The following is a 21,628-nucleotide window of genomic DNA, read 5'->3' on the forward strand; positions in this document are numbered from 1 at the left end:
ACCTCCCACTAGCACTCACTTTCAGGATCTCCAAACTTTCTCAATTTTCAAAGATTCAAACTTGCACATTAAGTTTGCCTTTTTCAATTCTCTAAACATAAAGCTTTATTTTTTAACCCCTGTTGGAAAACCAGTGGGCTCTCCTAAAGGGCCTCGATGTTCTAAACAATAAAACCACTACTTTGACTCAGACATTATCTGCTCTAGAGCTGAAAAACAAACAAACAAAAACAATCAGACAAAACATATTTACCTTCCCCCTAAGAGTATGGGAATATCTTAATTAATCACTTTTATGAATTATGTTCTTTTGTCTCACATGTAATTAATGAGGAGAAACTCAGTGAGATGTTGTAGTGACACCAACTGATTGTAAAAATATGCTCTTTGCAAATTTTTAACAAAATACTCCTTAATATATTATATATTACATATTATATTATTATGTAAATGATTAACAACTTCACTAAGAATAAATATATCTATATGCCTTTCTTGGTTCACTTCAAAACTTCTCACCAAACATATATATGTTGCCATTTTTTTAAGTTTATATCTGAGGTACTAAAATGATAGGAAAACTGGGCAATGAGCTCTGTTTTAGGTGAATTCATAGTATTTCCTGTGTGACCTTGCTAGAAGAAGGACTCCTATTTTTCCAGGTACTTGGTACTTTCTACTTTTGTAATTATCACAGCACTGTCACCTAAACACGGGGAAATGGCACAGCCATTTAAGTATTTTCAAGTCACCCATGGAGGTAGATAGATCCCCTTCCCAGTGAACAAGTTGAATGTTGAGTCTGGAGATACTCCAACAGCAAGAGAATTTATTACTCGGAGTCTACAGGGAAACCTGGGGAGAGCAGGGCCCATGCAGGTAGTTGCAGGCTGGCTTGAGTGAGCCAGAGAGCAAGTTTGGCTAGAGAGTACACCTGGGAAGTGTTCCCACTAGGGAGCCAGGTTTTGTGAGGTTTGAATTTCCTTTCAGAGGCAAAAGAGGAGCCCATGGGCTTTCTTATGGGCTAACCCAGACTGAGGCAGAAGGTGTCTTTAGTTCATTTGAGCTGCTGTAACAAAGTACCCCAGACTGGGTGGCTTATAAACAATAGAAATGTATTTCTCACAGTTCTGGAGGCTGGAAGTTCCAGGTAAGAATACCCACAGGGTCAGGTGAGTGCCTACTTCCTGGTTCATAGGCAGCAGCTTCTCCTGGGTCTGCCTATATTGTGGAAGGAGCTAGGTTAGTCAGTGGGTTTCTTTTACAAAGCACTAATCCCATCCCTGAGGGCTCTACTCTCAGGACTCAAGCACCTCCTAATGGCCCCACTTCCTAATACCATCACCTCTGTGGTTAAAAATTTCAACATATGAATTTTGGGGGACACAAACATTCAGACCAGTGCAAGGAGAGAGGAAAGGTGGGGCTTGAAAGCTATCAGCTCTCAAATACCAAAAAAATGGAGTCAGACTATGGCATTCGTATTAATATTTTACGATGAATATGTCTCACAAAGGCACAGGAGGTGAACAAAAATTATTTTGTCTGAACTTTCCTACCTATAAATCAATAAATGTGCTTTACAAAATAAAACTGTATTCAAGATCTCTAACTTGTTAACAAATTACTCACATACTTCGTTCTAAGTTCAAATATATTACAAGGTCAAGAAACAAGTTGGAGAAAAAATGCTATAACTGTTGAAAGGCAAGAGGCCACCTGAATGGGATCTGAAAAGAGTCAAAGGTCAATGCAGTAGGTCAGGCAGGAGAAAACTGAATCTAATTGAAATTAATACAAGGGGCTTAAAGTTTGTTCAGGATACTCTGAAAAGTGTTGATTAAAATTAGGACAGATAGTGTACACAAAAATAAGAATAAAAGAAATTAGCAAATAAAAGAAATGAGGTGTTATAATTTTTAATCATGGAATTCTGAAGATTGGAAACGCATAGATTCTATAAAAAGAAGTGAAGAACGAGAATGGTTTATTCTTTATGCAGCAAAATTCAAATGCTAAGTTTTTCTAATGACAAATGACTATTCCAGTGTTTTTCTTTTGTTTTGTGTTTAAAATCATGATTGAAAATCTGCAACTGTGTTTGCTTCATTTTTGTATGTTTAAAGCAATCAGCTGGCATATGAATTTACTTTCTGAATAGAGCTAACAGGAAGAATGGTGTGAGTTCCTAGCTGATTCTTGACCCAGGTTTATGAATAAATTTGCTATCAAACAATTTCATTTGATTTTCAAAGGCAGAAACACATTCGCTAGAATCTGACCACCACTAGATGAAGGTAATTATAAGGTTCTAGACTTAGTGGTTGAAAGCGTATGTCCCAGTCTATGGTGAGTTCACTGAGATGTGTCAGCCTTTAAAACTGGGCATCTTGGGAGTGCCTGAGTCATTCAGTCAGTTGAGCCTCTGTCTCTTCATTTTGGGACAGGTCCCCATCTCAGGGTGGTAGGATCAAACCCCACCATGAGCTCTATGCTCAGCAAGGAGTCTGCTTGACATTCTCTCTCTCCCCCTGCCACCACCCCTCCCTACCCACCCCGCATGCTTTCTCTCATCTCTCTAAAATAAATAACTAAATCTTAAAAATAAATAAAATAAAACTGGGCATCGCAAATATTTTCATATTAACTTCCTTTAAATAAATGTAGGTCAGGATTAGATCATGTCTGTTTGAATGGTTACTGTTAACTTTTTTTAAAAAATAGAAATAACCAGTAAAATTAGGGGAAAACTGAAGTTATATAGTTATTTGTCATTAGTTAAGGACAAAAAGCCTTGTCGTTTAGTCGGTAGAAAATAAATGGAGGCTGTGAAATGAAATAATATAACATTCTAGCTTTCATAAATTAGAGTACTAGACTGAGACAGTAGATACAATAATATGTTTCAAGCATTTTGCTTTTGAGCTATTCTGGTGTCAAAATTACTCCATGATTTTCATGCTATGCACTTGAGTCCAGATTCTCTACCTTCAAAAGGAGTCACCTTTTGAATAATATGTAACTAATGTTATCTGAGCCCCCAAACTGAGTAAATGCAGAATTTTCAGTTTTTATCTTATCCTTCTTTAGCTTTGCTGATTTGCCTAAGGAATTGTTCACAAGTGGCAGAAATGTATCACGGTTTCTCCTTTGTTACATCCTGCTAGGACCTCTGCTTCATATTTCTCACTTCACCTCTTTCCTTCTAATAACTAGGTTCTTTGCTCTGTTTTGTTCCAACCTAATTCCTTAATGCCCAGCTAACTCCAAGGTGAAGAACTCTGAAAAAACAGTAGAATGTTTTGGAATACTGTAAAGAAATTAAAATACTGTTACCAAGTCCAATGTGTTCACTACACACAAATACCGGATTGGTATCACCATCTATAAAGTTTGTATTCTTTATCTCCTTAACAATGTACTGTCAACATTTCCTAGCCAGTAAATATGACTCAAAAACATTATTTAATGCCTATAAATTATTTCATGATATGGAAAAAAAAATCTTTTAAACCATTTTCTAATAGGAAGAGTAAATCCTTTTTTGTTACCATAACACTGAGATGTGTACTGTATACTTTAACCATTTATTTTTTCAACTCTGATGATTTCAGAAAATCTACTTAGGGTAGAGATTAGATAAACCATCGATGGTGGGAAACATGTTTTTAGTTGGCTATGGTAAAATATTTCATTTACTACATTTGATATCACCAGTTTCAGGCCTAAAAGTAAATAAAATTAGAAATCTCAATTAGCATGATATTTTTAGAACCTATAATTGGTGTACTGGTTCTTGTTCATTCTCTGTACAAAGAATAGTAAGCAACAGGAATTGGTACTGTGTTGGTAAGTATCCCTACACAGAAGCATCAGCTCACCAAAATGTGCATTTAGAATCCCTGTTCATTCCTCTGGCTATACTTATGTAAATAATACGTAAATATAGAATTTAACAGAAAGTTAAAAATGACAGATTTCTAACAAGCAGAAGAAATTGAGCCCCACTTTCCCCTATTCGCATCAATTGGTGGCAGAATCCAGCTTTTCTAGCTCCTCGTCTAGAATTTTTGTCATTACAGCACCACTAGGACACCAAAATTTTGGTTACATGTGCAGATGTTTGACCAACATCTGATAATTCAAAAATATCTGAGGATTAGTCTCAATTTTTAAGGACGTATTATTTTTATGAAACCTGTACATTAATCTAGTTTGTCTTATCCAGAAGATTGTCTCTGAGTTTCATTCTGTTGCAAGAGCCACAACATCTAGGCAGGGAAGATTCCATGACTTATTTTATTCAGAACAGGTTTTTCTGTGGAGATTTAACACATTTCTTTAGATATATATTTTTTTTAATTATCTTTTTTTCGTAAGTATATTTATTTCAAATATGAGCCTTTGTTCTGAGGAAGAATGTTGGCTGCTCAATATTATTTTGGAGTCATTATCCTGGGGAATTTATTTCTTGTAAAAATATTTATCATATTTTATTGCTTATTGCTATCGAGGAGTTTGTGAAAAGACAGGACAAAATTGAGTAATTAAATAGCTGTCACAGGGGGCGCCTCGGTGGCTCAGATGGTTAAGCGTCTGCCTTCGGCTCAGGTCATGATCCCAGGGTCCTGGGATCGAGTCCCACATCGGGCTCCCTGCTAGGCGGGGAGTCTGCTTCTCCCTCTGCCTCTGCCTCTCTCTCTCTCTCTCTGACTCTCATGAATAAATAAATAAAACATTTAAAAATAAATAAATAAATAAATAAATAGCTGTCACATTTCAACTTTACTTAAGTTTACAATTTTAAGATATCTAAGCTTGCTGGAAGGAAAAAAAAATGTAAAATCCCACTGTGGTTACTAGGATGCGATGAGACTTGGTGTGAAAGTCATTTAAGAAAAGTGAAAAAGCAATAAAATTCCAGCTGTTTGGTTAGGAAAGTTTCTCTGAACCGCTTCAAACTCAGCCAAACGGTCAGGGTTCTTCATGGAGCTCACTGTGGCTGATAATTGAAAGCTTATTTCCAATGTATATTGCCCATTTGAAAAGTATATGTGAAACCAACACTAATATTCTCCTTCCTGCATGTAATAGTATATGAAACATAAAGACTTCCAATATTCTTAAAGATGAAACATACTGAATTTTTTTTACCCTCACTTTTTCAGGATTGCATTTAACCATGCAAATGCTGCTTGAGAAAGTACAAAGTCGAGGGTCCATTATCTTGCACCGTGTACTTACTCGGAGTTTGGAGAGAAGAGTTGCAGTTGTGAGTAGGGGAGGACACAGCTGTATGACAAAAGCCAAAAGAGTGAGAACAGAGCTGTCCACTCTGTGCAAAACAGTGTTTTTAAATAACAGCTCTGGTAACAAAAAAATGACATTTATTGTCACTCAACATTTTAAAAAATAAAATATTTTAGAGAAGAGATTATATCAATTTTGCTCGGAAACTCCCTATATTTCCTGATGTGGAGACGGGAGATTGTTTGCAGTAGCAAGTATTTTGAACAGAGGAAGATGACACAAGGATTGGGAAGGATAAACAATTGTAAAGGAATTATTTGCGAGAAGTCTTAGTTTCTTATGCTCACAGGTAAGAAGTTGCAGTTTGCATTGATATTTTCACGAATTAAAAACTATACTTTAAGAATGTTACACTAACCAAAGTTTACATTCACTATTTAAGTAATGACAGTCTGTAAAGAATCACTTCTGCTACCTACACTTGTTTCACAGTTGCATAAATCCAAATGATCACAATTGGATCAATCTGTGATCAAAAGAGAAAAACAGATAGCAATATTAAAATCACACATCAGCACATAGATGCAGTGTTCAAAAGAAAGGTCTTTTTTTTTTTTTTTTTATTGTCAGGCACAGAGAAAGAAGAAGCTTTAGCATCAATCTGCTTTAGTAAATGCATTTCATTTGCATTCATTTTCAGGACCTAAAGGAGACCTAATCTGTCACAAAGGTGGAATTATTGAAAAACTCTGAAGACAATGTGTTGTTTGCATATTAAGATTGAGGTCCAAAGTTCTCAAAGCCATTTATTTAAACTCCGTGTGTGTGTGCGCGCGCGCGCGCGGGTGCACATGCATACATGTGTGTGAATTTTCTGTGTAATTTGAGACATCTCAATGATTTAAAAACAGGAAACTTCACAGTACATCTATATACTATTCACATAATTTAATAATATTTATTTTGATTGTACCTTATACAATAAATAAGCCATTACTTATATTCTAATATCATCTGAAGTATAAACAATTAGCTAACATACATATATTCACATTATGGGAGATGGATGGGTCATTATATTCTGCACTGAGTTATCTTTTGTGGTTGATCAAAGGTAGACATTTAGAAGCATGAATATCTAAACTTTGACAAGTGATTGGCTTAATTTTTACAGAAAAATCATTTTAGGTAGGGAGCAAAGAGATGAATTATACTGCTTAATTCTTACATAGAAAAGTCATCGACAATAAATTTTTCAGATGAGGGAGTCAAGCATAGGGTTCTACTTCAAATACCAAAAGGAAGGCATTAAGAGCCAGAAAGACCATGGGTCATTTTTTAATGAACCATGTATTATGGTTGACATCTCTAAAACAAGGGAGTGACTTTGTTATCAATTCCAGAATCACCTTAAAAGTGAAACACTGTGCACTTAACCTTTATAAAAAGTATATAATGGAGAGGACATCTTTTTTTAAGAGATTTTTGTGAAATATTAGCTTTAAAGTATTAGCTGTGCCAAATGCCAACCTGAAATGTTGGGTTAAATGACTTAGCCAAACAGTGTATCTCAACAGCATTTCTCTTTGCAACACCAGATACACCGCTAAGCATTAAAATCTCTACAGGATCAAAAGAGTAATGAAATGTGAACTCCTTCCTCAGGGTTATTTACTTTTGGACAAGTAACATCGATGTTACATGAAAAAATAAATTGATTTGTTGGACTATTATATATGTTAGCAGTTTTAAAAAATTAGAAGCAGAAACCTTTCTTGGAAACACCTATGAAATATCCCAATACATGGTTGAGACGGAATTCCAAAAGACCCACCATCTCCTTCCTCTTCCTAGTTACTTTTTTTTTCAAACACCAATGGAGCATTCTTAGGACCCCTGAGACTCTACTGATAAAAATGAGAGCAACTCTGATTTTAAAACTTCTTCAATGTCCTCACCCTCCAAATCTTTTTCTATATTTCTACCAAAGAAAATACATTTTTCAATTCTTGTTGATGTTAAGTCCAAGGCAGCTATTCAAGACTCTCTGTAGTAACGATTACTGGGGAAGTTGGAGGGAGACTGAGGATTCTGGTGGATGTGTCTTGCAAGATACCCTCAGTGCGATGATTGGAAGGTGGCTTTGGACTTGCAAGGGAAGGCAATCCTTAGCTCTGAGCCAAACGCTCTCTGACCAAAAGTCTAAGGTAAAGTGCTGAAGCTGAGAAGATTGACTACCATGTATCCTCTTCCAACCGGCTTAAGGAAGGAAGTAGATAGTTTACTACTACACTTAAGACTCAAGTTGGAGGAATACAGTCTTAAATGACTCTTGTCCAAGAATCCAGTTCTAAAAGGTAAATAACTATTAGGAGTCTTTTTAAAAGTATCATCTGGAGGAATTAAGCTATGGTGTAAAAAGAAGTATTTTAAGATCTTGGAGACCACATATAGGCATTCTGATTAATAGGCTGGTTGAACAGCTAGTTGAGAATAAATTACCTTGAAAGTCCAACCAAAGCAAACCTTCAGACTGCAAAACCATTTACAACAGACTACCATCCTACGAGGGACTGCGAGTGAGAACTTCTTTGCCTACTTTCCTCAAGTTCTGAGCTATAAAATTTTGAGCTAAATAGAGTGGTTGTTATCAGGCACTGAGTTTTTAGGTGATTTGTTTTACAACATGAACCATTGGAATAGCGTTTCCCATAGTCACATCTGCTTATATGAGCATAAAATCAAAATAATAATGATATATGCATATGAAATAAGGTAAATAATGAGGAAATATTTGGTCATGATCTTAAGTTAATACAGACTCTGAATTTCATGATTACATTTCATTTTAAACACCTTGGTTGATAAGGCAAAATGATGTCAAGATGTCAAATTTGGTATATTGCTTGATTTAAGGAAACATATCTTTATGTGATGTGATTTAATTAACATTTATTTAAAATGCACTTTGCTGTGTAGAAAGATCATTGGGATAGCCAAAATATAAGTAAAATAATACGGGGATATTATAGTTTTAACTAAGATAGGATAGTGGCATGGATTGCAGAAATGTAACATATTTATGATATGCTTTTAGCAAATTTATTGAGATATAATTTATATACCTTATAATTTAGCGATTTAAAATGTGCAATTTAATTGTTTCTAGTATATTTACAGATATGTGCAACCATTACTGGACACATTTTTTTCCCAACTTTTTTCTCGTATTTGGTAGGTTACCTTTTCTTTTTTTTTTTTTTTTTTTTTTGGTAGGTTACCTTTTCTTTCTTTTTTATTTACCCCTCCCCTCTTTTTAAAAATAATTAGAACCTTGTACCTCTTAATCTCTTTCACCTATTTTGCCCATCCTTCCTCTCTCTTCCCCTCTGGTAATCATCAGTTTGTTCTCTGTCTTTATGGATCTGTTTCTGCTTTTCTGTTGTTTACTCATTTGTTCTGTTTCTTAGATTCCATATATAAGTGAAATCATACTTTATATTGTTCTATTCTTCTAAACTTACTGAAGTTTGTTTTATGACCTCATTTGAGACTCAGTGCCAGCATCCAGCTGGAGGCTAGATGATGGACACTGACATCTTACTGCTTCCAGAAAGAAATCCTTCTAAGATCTGGAAAGAGATAGACTGTTGTGTTCTTGGCTGTGGAAGTCTGCACATTGTTGAGATGAGAGGGAAGAAGAAGAAAGGAGGAAGTAGTCTTGGTTCAAAATTATAGACTCTCACCTTTATCAGCAGTTTTTGAAGGTTTTGTTGAGTAGATATTTCTTTATTGGCTTTTAATCCTTGGGACCATTTCCAGGGACTTTAAATGGTTGATTTTTATAAGTTTCACTAATTTCAATGGGAAGAAGATCAATAGAGCTCCTCACATTGTCATGCCAGAAATTGATCTAGTAAGATATTTTTAAGGTAGAATCCACTAGAATGTTTTTGTGTTAGACGTGGTAATGAAGTGGAAGGAATGGGTAAAGTATGATTCCCATGTTTATGGCTTGAATAAATTAGTAAATAATGGTTTTGATTACTAAAATGAGGATGTCTAGGGCAATTCAAAATAAGACACACATAACAGTGGTCCAGTGTCAGCAAAGAAACATTTTTGGAGGCATAGGTTTCAAGTGTTCTGTTTTTATAGAGATAATGTGAGGTATATAAAGGGATATGTCTATCATATTCCTGTTTGGTTTTTACTATGGGAGGTATGAGAATAAGTTGGCCTCTTACTGGCTGAATTTGCCCTGCTAGTATGTTTTGTAGGCAGCAGAGAGTTCAAAGAGTGAAATACAATGCCTTCACATGTCATGTCTTCTTGAGTTTGTGTTGAGCTCCATCACTTCCTTTCCTGCATCTGGCTTCATCACAATTAGGAAACAATTTCTTGGTCCTTTAAGGTCCTTGGCCATCTCTATACTGGAGCTTGTCTGAATGAATATGGATATGATTCTGTTAAGAAGGGGAAAGATTGAGAAGACATAGTCACCAAGGAGATGAAGTCCTTAATATGGAACATAATGGAAATAATGAGAAATAAGGTGAATATAGTAAACAAATGAAGAAATGGAGGGAAAACAATGTGTATACTTACAACTATAGATGAGTTATAAATTTGATGGCAGAAAGATGCCCTCTCTTTTCTTCAGACACACCATTTGAAAGTGAGATGGGAGCCAGAGATTGGAGGAATGTTGTAATAGAATGAAATTGACTTTGTCCTATTGGAAAAGCACAGTTACCAAGAAGGGGAAAAAAAAAAAAAAAAAGATGTTCTGGGTGGTATAGAGTGCCCATTTGAGGATAGTGATTATGAAATAAATTAAGAACAGAAAGAATAATAAAATGATAGTGAAGATTAGAAAAGTATCATAACACTAATAACAGTGATTGCTAATATTTATTGCACATTTGCTATGTTCCAGGAATTATTTAAGCATTTTATGTGGATAAATTAATTTATTCCTTACATCAACTCTACAGAAAAGTAGTATTACTATGTTCATCTAACAGATGAGGGAACAAAGACAGACAGGATTTAAATAATTTTCTGAAAGTCACATAGCAATATTTGCAAGATCAATATATTTGACTTCTTACTGATTTGGGGAAAATGTTATAGTAGGAAGTTTGAATTAGTGGTTTAAAGATAGTTCACTTTATGATAATGACAACATGCACAGTGTAACTATGAAATTGTAAAATAAAGGAAAATTCTTTGGAGTTGAATATGTTAGGATCTTAAGGAATAAGATGAGATATACAGAGTATTGAAGTCTCATAGAGAGGAATGGAGTGAAAGTTAAGTGCTTTGGCCTGGCTGATATGGTCTGTAACCAAGGGAATAATACCTGAGACTATCTTTGAGCATCACTAAAGGAAGTATAGAGCAGGTACACAGCTAAATGTTGAGAATTCCAAAGACAGAGAAAAAATAATGATCTGCAAGCAACAGTGAAGAGTAAGGAGAATACCAATCCTGCTCTCAAATTTAAGATATATGGCATGGCGGGAAAAAAAAAAAAGCTTCCAATTGAAAGGAATACGGGAAATAGTATATTCAGAAAGGGGAAAACATGTTTTATTTAAGGAATAGATGCAAAGGGGAACTTCAGAAATGAGTTTGAGAATATATAGTACTTGAGGAACTGACATTCTAGGGAACAGACTGGGGGAAGAGGTTGGGGAAAGAAGACTAATGAGCTAAGTTCATGAATTGGACAGATGGGAATGAGAGTTCAGAAGCAAGGAGTGGGCAGAGAGGTTTTCATTTTCATATCGACAGAGGTAAGTAAGGAGGATGTGACATTTGGTGGATTTCATCTTGCTTGTCTACTTTGTCGGTGGGCATTTCAAGTCCTGTAGACAGAAGGGTATTGGCCTGGACAATAGGGATTATGGGTATAATTATTTTTTTCCTTTCAAATGGAGAAGAATATCTTAATGTGATGAAAGGTGGCTTTGTATGAAATAGCCCACCTTATCTTCTCCCTGCCAGTAATTCTATTCCTATTAAATTGTGGAAAGTAGATCAATACAGCATTTCTTGGGGAAATGTGAGTTCTGAATTGTTGGAGTTTCCAGGAGAATCAGAGGACCTAAGTGTCTCAGAGTTCATCTTCAGAATTGTCCTATGGTAACCTAACAACTGATGCCAATAAAGATTAGAAATAGAGTAAGTAGTTTTTCAAAAAATCCTACATTTTGCATTTGCAAACCTACTGTCTTTCTCTTCTTTTCTGCCTGGCTGCTTTTGACTACTTTACACAGGCACTTCGGCCATCTAACCTGGAACTGAATCGATTTGTTTTACTAATTATTATGTTGACAACTAATAAATTATATAGAAATAATTCCAAAGAAAGTCTATTTATACTGTGTATAAAAGGGATCATATGATGGTAAGTAAATTAATTATTGGCTGAAACAGAATGTTGACTTTAGTAAAACCTTACAAATATGTCAGTCTTGTTATGGCTATAGTGTTTTTTATTAAAAATGAAGATGGAAAAGAGCAAGAATTTCAAGAATATTTGAGAGAGTGCTTATTTATCTTAAAAATTTTATTTTTTTAAACCTTCCAAGCACAGCAATTCAATGAAGTTCACATGGCAAGAAGCACTTCTCTCACTGTACAAACTGTGAAAATAACACATTTCATTAAAATAGGCATCTCTGAGCTAAGCACCAAGTCATGCAAGCAAACATGAGAAGAGGAAAAGAGTCTTTGGAAAAACAGTTATTCCCTAGAGATCCTGAGTCAGCTGTTCTTACCTGGAAAGACTCTGTTCTTAATGTTCCATTATCCCCTAGTCCCCTTCAGTTGCCATTAGGTAATGACAACAACTCTTGAAATTTTGAAAACAGATTTTTTAATTTGGGGTTATATATATTTTGTGGACTGGGACAAGTGGAGGTGGGGAGTGATTCTCCTCTGGGACTCAATGATCAAAAGAGCAGAGGAATAATGAAGAGAATAATATTGATCTTATACCAAGAATAATTCTACAAGGGCACAATAAGTGAGCCTTCTCCCCAACAGATTTAAGAATTCAAGCAGAAGGGACTTGAACAAAAATTAAAGGAGCAGATGAAGAAAAAGTTTTGTTTTTAAAAATATTTGCAGGAATTCTTCAAAAACGCAAATGAAGTTATTGTTCTGCTTTTGTGAAATCAAAAAAATGTTTCTTATTGAAATGTGTGTAGGTAGTACAGAAAATTATAATGATAAAAATAAAATGACACATAATCCTATGCCAACAGATGCAGATATTAATATTGAGGTATACATATTTCAGGAACACCACTATCACTGAAAGCTCATATTTTATGTACATATAAATGATCCTATATAATGGTGAATAACTGAATATATCTATAAGCACATATTTTATATGTACTTTTAAACCTGCTTAAAGTATTCAAATATAATTAAGCTTTTACATATGTATCTTGACTGTGTCCTAGGTAAAATGCTTAATTCAGCAAATTTAGTTTTCTCTTTCTTTTCTTTGTCAAGTAATTGAATGATGAATATTAAAATCTTTTATACAACTTTTTACATTGTTTTGTAATCATGGACATTATTCTATGTCTAACTCATTTCATTCAGTATCTTTCATCAAATAACTCATTTTCCACATTCTTTAGCTGCTTATTTTGATTAATATCTATTTCATCAGAATACTATTCTTAAATACTTAGTTTGGAAATATAAGAGATACTATATTTTCTAAAATTATATATATAATTATTTTCCATTGTCTTCACCAGAAACAAAGAAAAATCTTTGGGTTTTAAAATTTGTGGGTGAGGCTTATTTTTTCAACTCTGAAAACGCAGTAGTCATTGCTTTATCAGTGTTAAAAGTAACAGGACAACCTGCCTTTTACTTTGTAGATGAAATAACATCTTTTTTCTCTATAAGAGAAGTTGCAGAATTTTTTTTTTAATTTTAGTTGGCAAAGTTTGTTTTCCTTCTTCCTTCCTTCATCTTGAAGTCTGAGTTAATAGCAGTCAACTGTGACATGATCAGTGTAAGCTACTGGCCATGAAGTATCCATTGTTGACAACAACCCAACAGGTAATACTAAAGTGTACTATCCCATCCTACCCCTGAACTTCTCCTTCCTTGAGATAAACAAACAATATCTGCAAAGACGTAAGAACCTTATTTTATTAGCTTGTGGTGCAGGGCCGAAATGTAAGGCCAGTAACATGTTCTGCCTTTGTATCTGGTAATATTGGCAGGACCTTGAATGTCCTAACCACAAGTTCTCCTTCCCACTCTGCTCCCATGGCTGAAGTCCCATAGCCAAACAGCCCTCCTTAACAAAGAGACAAGGCAGAGTTCCTGCTTATCCCTGAGGAGTGGGTTTCAGTTCTCCCACAGCCCATGGAATTATTCAAACAGGCCAATCACATCCTCCTGTGGGGACCAGGGAAAACCTCACTTTCTTGGTGCTACAAATCTTGCCTCCCATAGTCCCTAGTTTGCTTGGTTCCCAAGTATAACTTCGGGGTTGCCTGAGTCGTAGGCAGTGTCTCCTTCCCCTGGGTTGGGAGAATATATGAATAATAAACCCCTGTCGATCTCATCTTTCCAGTGTCAAGTATTATGTGTTTGGCCACCCTATAACCCCAAGGCAGGAATCCCTTCCTCATCAATGGAGTGAATAGGATGCAATTAAAACTCGGTCGCTCTTATAATTGAAAACAGTTTTCGAGATTGACTACTTATAAATCTCTTTTGGGGAAAAATTTTATAGAATAGGTATTATTTCTTCTTTGAATGTTTGGTAGAATTCCCCAGGGAATCCATCAGGCCCTGGACTATTACATGCCAGGGTGTTGGCCTGTTTTCCTTGATCTTAGGAGGGGTCCCCGCTGCCTCTAGGACTCGAATGTTTGTTTCATTCCCCAGATTAGGGAAGTTCTCAGCTACGATTTGCTCAAATACATCTTCTAGTCCTCTCTCTCTCTCCACTCCCTCCGGGATTCCAATAATTCTGACATTGGAACACTTCATGGTGTCACTTATTTCTCTGATTCTATTTTCATGGATTCTGAGTTGTTTTTCCCTGGCCTCCTCTTTTCCCTTTTTATCTATTATATTGTCTTCCAGGTCGCTTATTCGCTCTTCTGCCTCAGTTACTCTAGCTGTTAGATTATCTAGATTGGATTGGATCTCATTGATAGCATTTTTAAGTTCTGCCAAATCAGGTTTTATTTCTGCCCTTAGAGACTCTATGTTGCCATTAATTGATTTCTCCATTCTAGCCATTGTCTTCACAATTGCTAGCCTGAATTCCATCTCTGACATCTTGGTTATATCTGCATCCATTTGTAAATCTGCAGCATAAGTCATAATCTCTGAGTCTTTTCTATTTTGGGGGCTCCTCCTCCTAGTCATTCTGTTGGTGGGTGTTTGAGGGTATAGAGTCCAAATTATTGACCAGAACCCAAGCAAGATGCACCTGTTTTCTTGGGACCTTAGGGTTGCTGGCCTCTTGTTTTCCCAGCCTGTCTTCTGCGGGAGGGGCCTGCCGCGCTGTTACTCAGGCATCCCTGTTTGGGTGGAGTTGCCCTGCGCCCCTGTGGCAGGGGATGGGCTCAGTGGGAATCAGTCTTTGGGGCTTTCGTTCTCCAGTGGCTTTCCCTGGTGGCTTTCCGCGTCTCTTCCTCGAGTCAGAGCAGAAGAGACCATTTCCAACCCTCTGCCTCAGAGCAGAGAGATTGCATTCTGTTCTTCAGTGAGCTCTCCAGGCCACACCGTCTCCATTTCTGTCTGTGCTGCTATAAACTGCAGCGTCCTGGGATGTGTGCCCCTCCACAGTGCTCCCAGTCCTGCCTCCAGGTTGGGGCACGTCTCTGCCCTTTGTGCTTCTAAAACCACCAGCCGCTTCTAGTTCGCGCGCGTGACCCCGCCGCTCTGGGTTTCCGCCCCAGGGGCTGCAGTTTGCAGGCACGACCCCGCTGCTCCGGGTTTCCACCCCAGGGGGCTGCCCTAGAGTCCTTTCCCCGCAGGTACTGGTCTGCAAGTCTGTGCCCGTCCGCAGCGCGCGAGGCTGTTGCTCACCGGTGGTGTAGGATCCCCACAGCCAGGCACCCTCCCGCTGCCGTTTATCCTCCGATATCTGCCCACGGAATCACGGCTCCCCGCTTTGTACCTCAAAACCAACCACCTGTGATATTCTGTTTGTAGAGATCCAGATCTTCTTACATCTCAGGCTGGTTTCGTGGGTGCTCAGAGTGGTCTGGTAGATATCCAGCTCAATTCCGGGGACCAGTTGAAATAGGGTCCCCTACTCCTCTGCCATCTTTCCCCTTAAGGCTCTCTCTGGGGAAAAATTTTAAATGGACTATCATAATTTCGTTTAAATTTCTTTTGAATTATTTTTGTATGTCTTCTAAATCTCCCTTCGGTTCTAAAGCATTCATCCACTTAAATCTTTATTGAGGAGCTACTTTTCAAGGTGCTGATAAAATGGTAGTTGATAAAAAAGAGACAGCAATATTGTGATTTTAGAGCTTTTATGCTAGAGACAGAAAATAAAAAATAACAATAAAAATAGTAAATATGTAGGGTTACCTGGCTGGCTCAGTTGGTTAAGCGGTTGACTCTTGGTTTCTGCTCAGGTCATGATCTCAGGGTCTTGGGATGGAGCTCTGCCTCAGGCTCTGTGCTCAGCAGGGAGTCTGCTTGAAGATTCTCTACCTTGGCCCCTCCTCCCATGCGCTCACGAGCACTCTCTCTCTCTAAAATGAATAAACAAATTAAAAAAAAAATAGTGACTATGCAGTGTCCGAGATAGCAATGAGTGTTACAGAAAAGGGAGATTAATAAAGACTATGGAGGTAGTAGCTACAATTTTAGCAGAGTGATGTTAGGGCTCTGACCTAGAAAAAGTGAAAGAAAGAAAGAACCACATGGGTATCTGAGGAAAAAGAATTCTAGGCAGAGGGAACTGCAAGTACAAAGTCCTGAAAGTGAAAGAATCCAGCTCTTCATCTTGAGCACATTAAATTATTAGTTTGATTTCCATATTTGTATGTCAAAGCTTTAAGCATAGGTGTAATCTTTTCTCACTACTATTAAATGTGGGCTTTTCTTTTTTTTTTTTTTTTTCCAGGTGTGGATAGGTTCTTGACATGATAGAAGGTTGTCAAGACTAGAGAAGTATCTTTCAGAGTAAGTTCCTTTACTCTCTCATCCCAGTACTCTCTCAAGAGGCAAGTATGTATTCTCTTCAGGTACCTTACATATTTTATATGCTTAATCATGGTTGTTTGATGCGCATATATTTTATATGCTTAATCATGGTTGTTTGATGCGCAAATCTTTGAATGAATGAAGAGCTCCCTATCTTTGCACAGTTGCTTAATATAACTTAATATATGTAGACTTAGAGTTTGTTCCTACAGTATTCTTTATTCTTTATGCTCTTTATGTAAACAGCAACTCTCCTCTAATACAGAGGTTGTGAAAGACTCAGATTTCAATCCGGTCAAATCTAGCATTTTGACCATGGAATCTATACTTAGTGTGTTCAGGGATGTCTGAGTAGATCTAAGTATTTGAAATTCCCTAAATTCAACTTTAATTTCTTCTGTATGAGTTTGGGCAAGTCACCTAAACTGTGATAGTTTCTCATCTGAATATAATATCAAATCTTACACTTTCTTGTGACAATACAATAATGTATAGGTAAGCATACTGTATAAATTACCAAAAATGTGAGCATTTATTAAATCTTTTACTTTATGCCTTTATAACTGTCCTACATTCATGCCCCTCGTGGAAATTATGCAGAGCATAAAAGTGTGAAGAAAGTGAAAAGGATTTTATTGCATACATATTTTCAAGTGGAGAGAGGAAGATGGGAATTTCATGCCTGTGTATTCTTTTAGTAAGTTGGAAGGAACATTCACATGTTGATGTGTTGGGGCATGTTGGGATTTGGAACTATAATAGTGAGGAAAACAATTAGAAAAGGTACCATAGGAAATCCAAAAGTGCATAAAATAAATGAATTGAAAAAAAAAAACAGCTATAAAAGAGGTAAAGTGATGAAGGAATTATAAGTTCTTAAGAACATAGGAAAAAAATCCTTAACAATATCACCAAAAATAGAGTTCAAAATCAGAATGTTTCATGAATTTTGGCTTTAACATCTTCTTTTGCAAACTGTGACACCATAAAGAGAAACTAATTTTTATGGATTAACTTAAATTTCCTTCTAATACAAAATTGTTTGATGCAAAAATGCCTTTATTTAACAGACTAAAGGAAACCACAACCTTATAACTTAGCATAGCTAATGAAAAACAAATCAGTTAAAATGTCCATCAACTAAGTTCACTGTTATTTCATGCTGGTACTTCAGGTAATTAACACACTACAACCTTCCAGAAATTGCTTTTACTTCTGCCCATTCATCCTCACCCTAGTCTATGTTCTCATTTACTTGCATCTATGAGTGTCAAATCAGATTGTGATTGGGAACTTGTTCCTGTTTTTACTAAAGCATATTAAAACAACCCTAGAACAAGGTAGGACTTGGCATTAGATATCAATATAATGCTTGTGTATTTTATTAGGTACACTAAGTTTTTTTTTCGCCCCCTAGGGTTTTCCTGACAAGTTATTGATCCTTAAAGTTTTGGAAGTCCTACTATGTTCTTCACAGTGCCATTTTTGTTCTCCTGGTACATCTCTATTATTCAGGTTTGGTACATCTCTATTATTCAGGTTTATTAACTACCAGCTTTTTCTGACTTTTTCTATTTATATATAAATTGACTTGGAAATACCCATTGTCTTTACAAAACTTGTTTTCTCTGACCAACATATATTCCCGGCTTTTAGGAGGGGGTAGGTTTGCCAAATGAAATGCAGGACCTTCAGGTAAATTTGAGTTTCAGTTAAACAAAGTAAGCTTTTAAAATTTAAGTACGTCTCAATTATTTCATGGACATATATATACTCTAAGAAATGATTCTTTTTTCAATTTGAAATTCAAATTTGACTGTATGTGCTACATTTATTTATTTATTTATTTATTTTTGCCAAATCTGGGAAGCCTAGGAGAGAGATAAAACAAACTGAGATATAATAATTACATAAATCAATTTTTAAAAAATTAAGTAAAAGAATACTGCTTTTAAAACTATGCCAAGGGGGGGAAAAAAACTATGCCAAGGACACCTGGGTGGCTCAGTCAGCTAAGCGTCTGTCTTTGGCTCAGGTCATGATCCCAGGGTTCTGCGATCAAGTCCCACCTTGGGCTTCCTGCTCAGCTTGGAGTCTGTTTTTCCCTCTGCCTCTGCCCCTGTCCCCGCTCTTGCTCTCTCTCTCTCTGACGAACAAGTAAATAAATTATTTTAAAAAAATTATGCCAATAAGGTGTACCTATGTACACTAACTCATTTCTATTTTATACTCAACATGTATATTTCAGGTGTCATGCCAAGATTGACCTCTTTTCCCCCCAAAAAAGATGGTTTACTATCACATCATAAATAAAATTTGAAGTGTGCCATCTTTTACTTTTATAAAATTTTTCACCTATCTGAAAGGTAGGATGTTGTAGATAGTTAATTTATATCATGATGCATAAAACAGTGTTGTGTTGCAAGCCTTAAGAAGCCAAGTTTTAATGAGGTGAAATGAGTTCAAACTTCTAGAAAATGGGACTTCCACTTTTAGGTTGTATGGACTAACTAAAGGAAAACATCATTCCCACTAAAATAAACTAAAAAGTCAAAACTTCTCCACAAAAGTTATCTGTTTAGAGACATTTAAAAGCTAATAAAGCGGGGCGCCTGGGTGGCTCAGTCGTTGGGCGTCCACCTTCGGCTCAGGTCATGATCCTGGAGTTCTGGGATCAAGCCCTACATCGGCCTCCCTGTGCATCGGGAAGCCTGCCTCTCCCTCTCCCACTCCCCCTGCTTCTGTTCCCTCTCTCGCTGTGTCTCTCTCTGTCAAATAAATAAAATCTTTAAAAAAAAAAAAAAGCTAATAAAGCAGCATGGACCAGAGGGCTAAAATTCTGGAAAGTAGAGACGTACAAAAAGATGAGCTAGAGCTTTGTAGCTGGTTATGTATGATTACATTAATAATTAAAAGAAAGTTATAGTTTGAATTTGCTTGAATATACAACATTAGAGGTTGGAAATTCAGATTTTACCCAGTTAGGTGATTACTGCTGGGGAGGAGACAAAACAGTTTTTTTGGTGGTTTATGGGGTTGGAGAGAGAAAATGGGCAGTTTGTGAGGTCTAAAATATTGAATTTTTTACACATCTGAAACTTTAAGTTGCATAGAGTTAAATGCTAGACAAAAGGCCTCTGGAAATTAAAGAATTTTATTCATTTTGTTTCTGGAAAACTATCATAATATTTTAATCATGGAAACAGTGAAATATTGCTTATTATCTAATATAGTAAATGCCTCATCTACTTTTTCTCAATTTCCTTGAATAATTTGTGGTCAAGTTGCAAAGATGGTGCCTGTCATCCTCAAATACTTTAGTATTTATTTCCTATAAATAAGTACATTCTTTTACATAACCTCAATATAACTGTCAAAATCTGAAAATTTGTATGATATGTTACTATCATCCAATCAAGAATAACTCAATCCTAAAAATCTTAGGTGAGGCCATACAAGGTAGCTGACCATGCTGAGTTAGAGGGAAATATGAGGTCCCAGATTCCTCCGTCAGAACCAGAGAAGGCTGAGAAAGATATTTACAAATGGCAACAGGAAGGAGGCAATACAAGGAAGCAAGTCCCAGCAGACTGAAAACACTTGTATCCACTTGGGGAGGCAACTTAGTGTATGGAGGTCAGAGATTAAGTGGAGTAAGAAAGTCTTCCACATGACAGGGTGGCCCAGCTGAGGATGGCAATGTCACTCAAGGCAAACAATGCACCAATGAGGGGCTGGGAGTAGTAAGGGACCCGGTACAATGAGTGTCGGAGGCTGACTGAGGTGACAATGGTACCCACATGGTGGAGGGTGGACTGCTGTAGGGAGTCAAAGACAGAGCTGGGTGAGAGAACTTTCCCTTGGGATGGGATATTGGAGTCAAAGCAGAGTAAAGAAGATGTCCCCATGGAGCAATAGCTTTGGATAGGGTGTCGGCATGGTCATCATTTGGCTCAAATCATATGACATTTGAGTGAGTAGGAGTATCTTGTTTTCAAGTTTGAGATTTTCTTCTATGTTTTGTTTCTTTAGATCTGTTTCAGTTGGTTTGGGGTAGGTATTTTGGTAAATCAATAGTTAAGGTTCTTATCATTTTTACAATGTAGATTATAAATTTTTATGTACTTTATGATCTCAATATTTTTTATTTAGTCACTTTTAAGGAAATATTTTACATTTCATTTCAAAAACTGTATATCATACACTTCTGTGATAAAAGTTTTATATGATTAAAAGTGTGTTATCCTTTGAAAATTGTCTCACCAATAAAATAGTAACTTGAGAGTGCAGCCTGATTACACAACAACCAAAATGGATTGTAGACTGCAGTTGCTATTAAAGGTATATAAATAACATATGTTCATGCAGAAAATGGATTATAATGGCATATTTTTATTTTCAGATATTTTTAAATTTAAAAATTAAAAAACTTGAAGGTATTGAATATTATAAACCAGAATAAATCAGATGATCAAAGCCATTATATTTATAGAATGCTATCTGTAAAATTATTTTATTGCATGAATGCCGAGATGCAACAGAAATCTTAAAGCTTTTTAAAAAGGCTAATGTTTAGTAACAAATATATATTATCTCCTATAATTCTTTTTGATTATGTGGGTATTTCAGATGAGTAATGCCAACTCTTAGCTCAATTAATGTGTAGCATTAATTTTCTAATTCAGGATAGGCCATTGCAGATGGCTTTATAAATGCATTTGAATCTTTTCAACTTTGATGATCAAAAGAAATATGATACCTTTAGTATTTACAGCAAGTTGAAGATAACAATCACTTATATATTTTATTTTACAAAAGAAGATTAATATATTTTAAGCCATGAAAAAATGGGTAAAAATAAAAATATAAAAAACATTTGGAAATGTTTATAAAGAGCTATTCATAGGCATTTCAAATAGCAGGTTTATAGTATTTATGCACAGTTACAGGCATACCTTTTTCTATTGCACTTCACTTTGTGGTGCGTTGCAGATCTTGCATGGTTTACAAATGGAAGGGCGTGGCAACCCTGGGTCAAGCAAGTCTGTCGGTGCCATTTTTCCAACAGCATTTGCTCACTCTGTGTCTCTATGTAACATTTTGGTAATTCTCACAATATTTCAAACTTCATTATTTTGTTTGTTATGTTGAT

This window comes from Phoca vitulina, unplaced genomic scaffold (genome assembly GCF_004348235.1).
Source record: "Phoca vitulina isolate PV1807 unplaced genomic scaffold, GSC_HSeal_1.0 scaffold8, whole genome shotgun sequence".
NCBI classification, from domain to species: domain Eukaryota; kingdom Metazoa; phylum Chordata; class Mammalia; order Carnivora; family Phocidae; genus Phoca; species Phoca vitulina.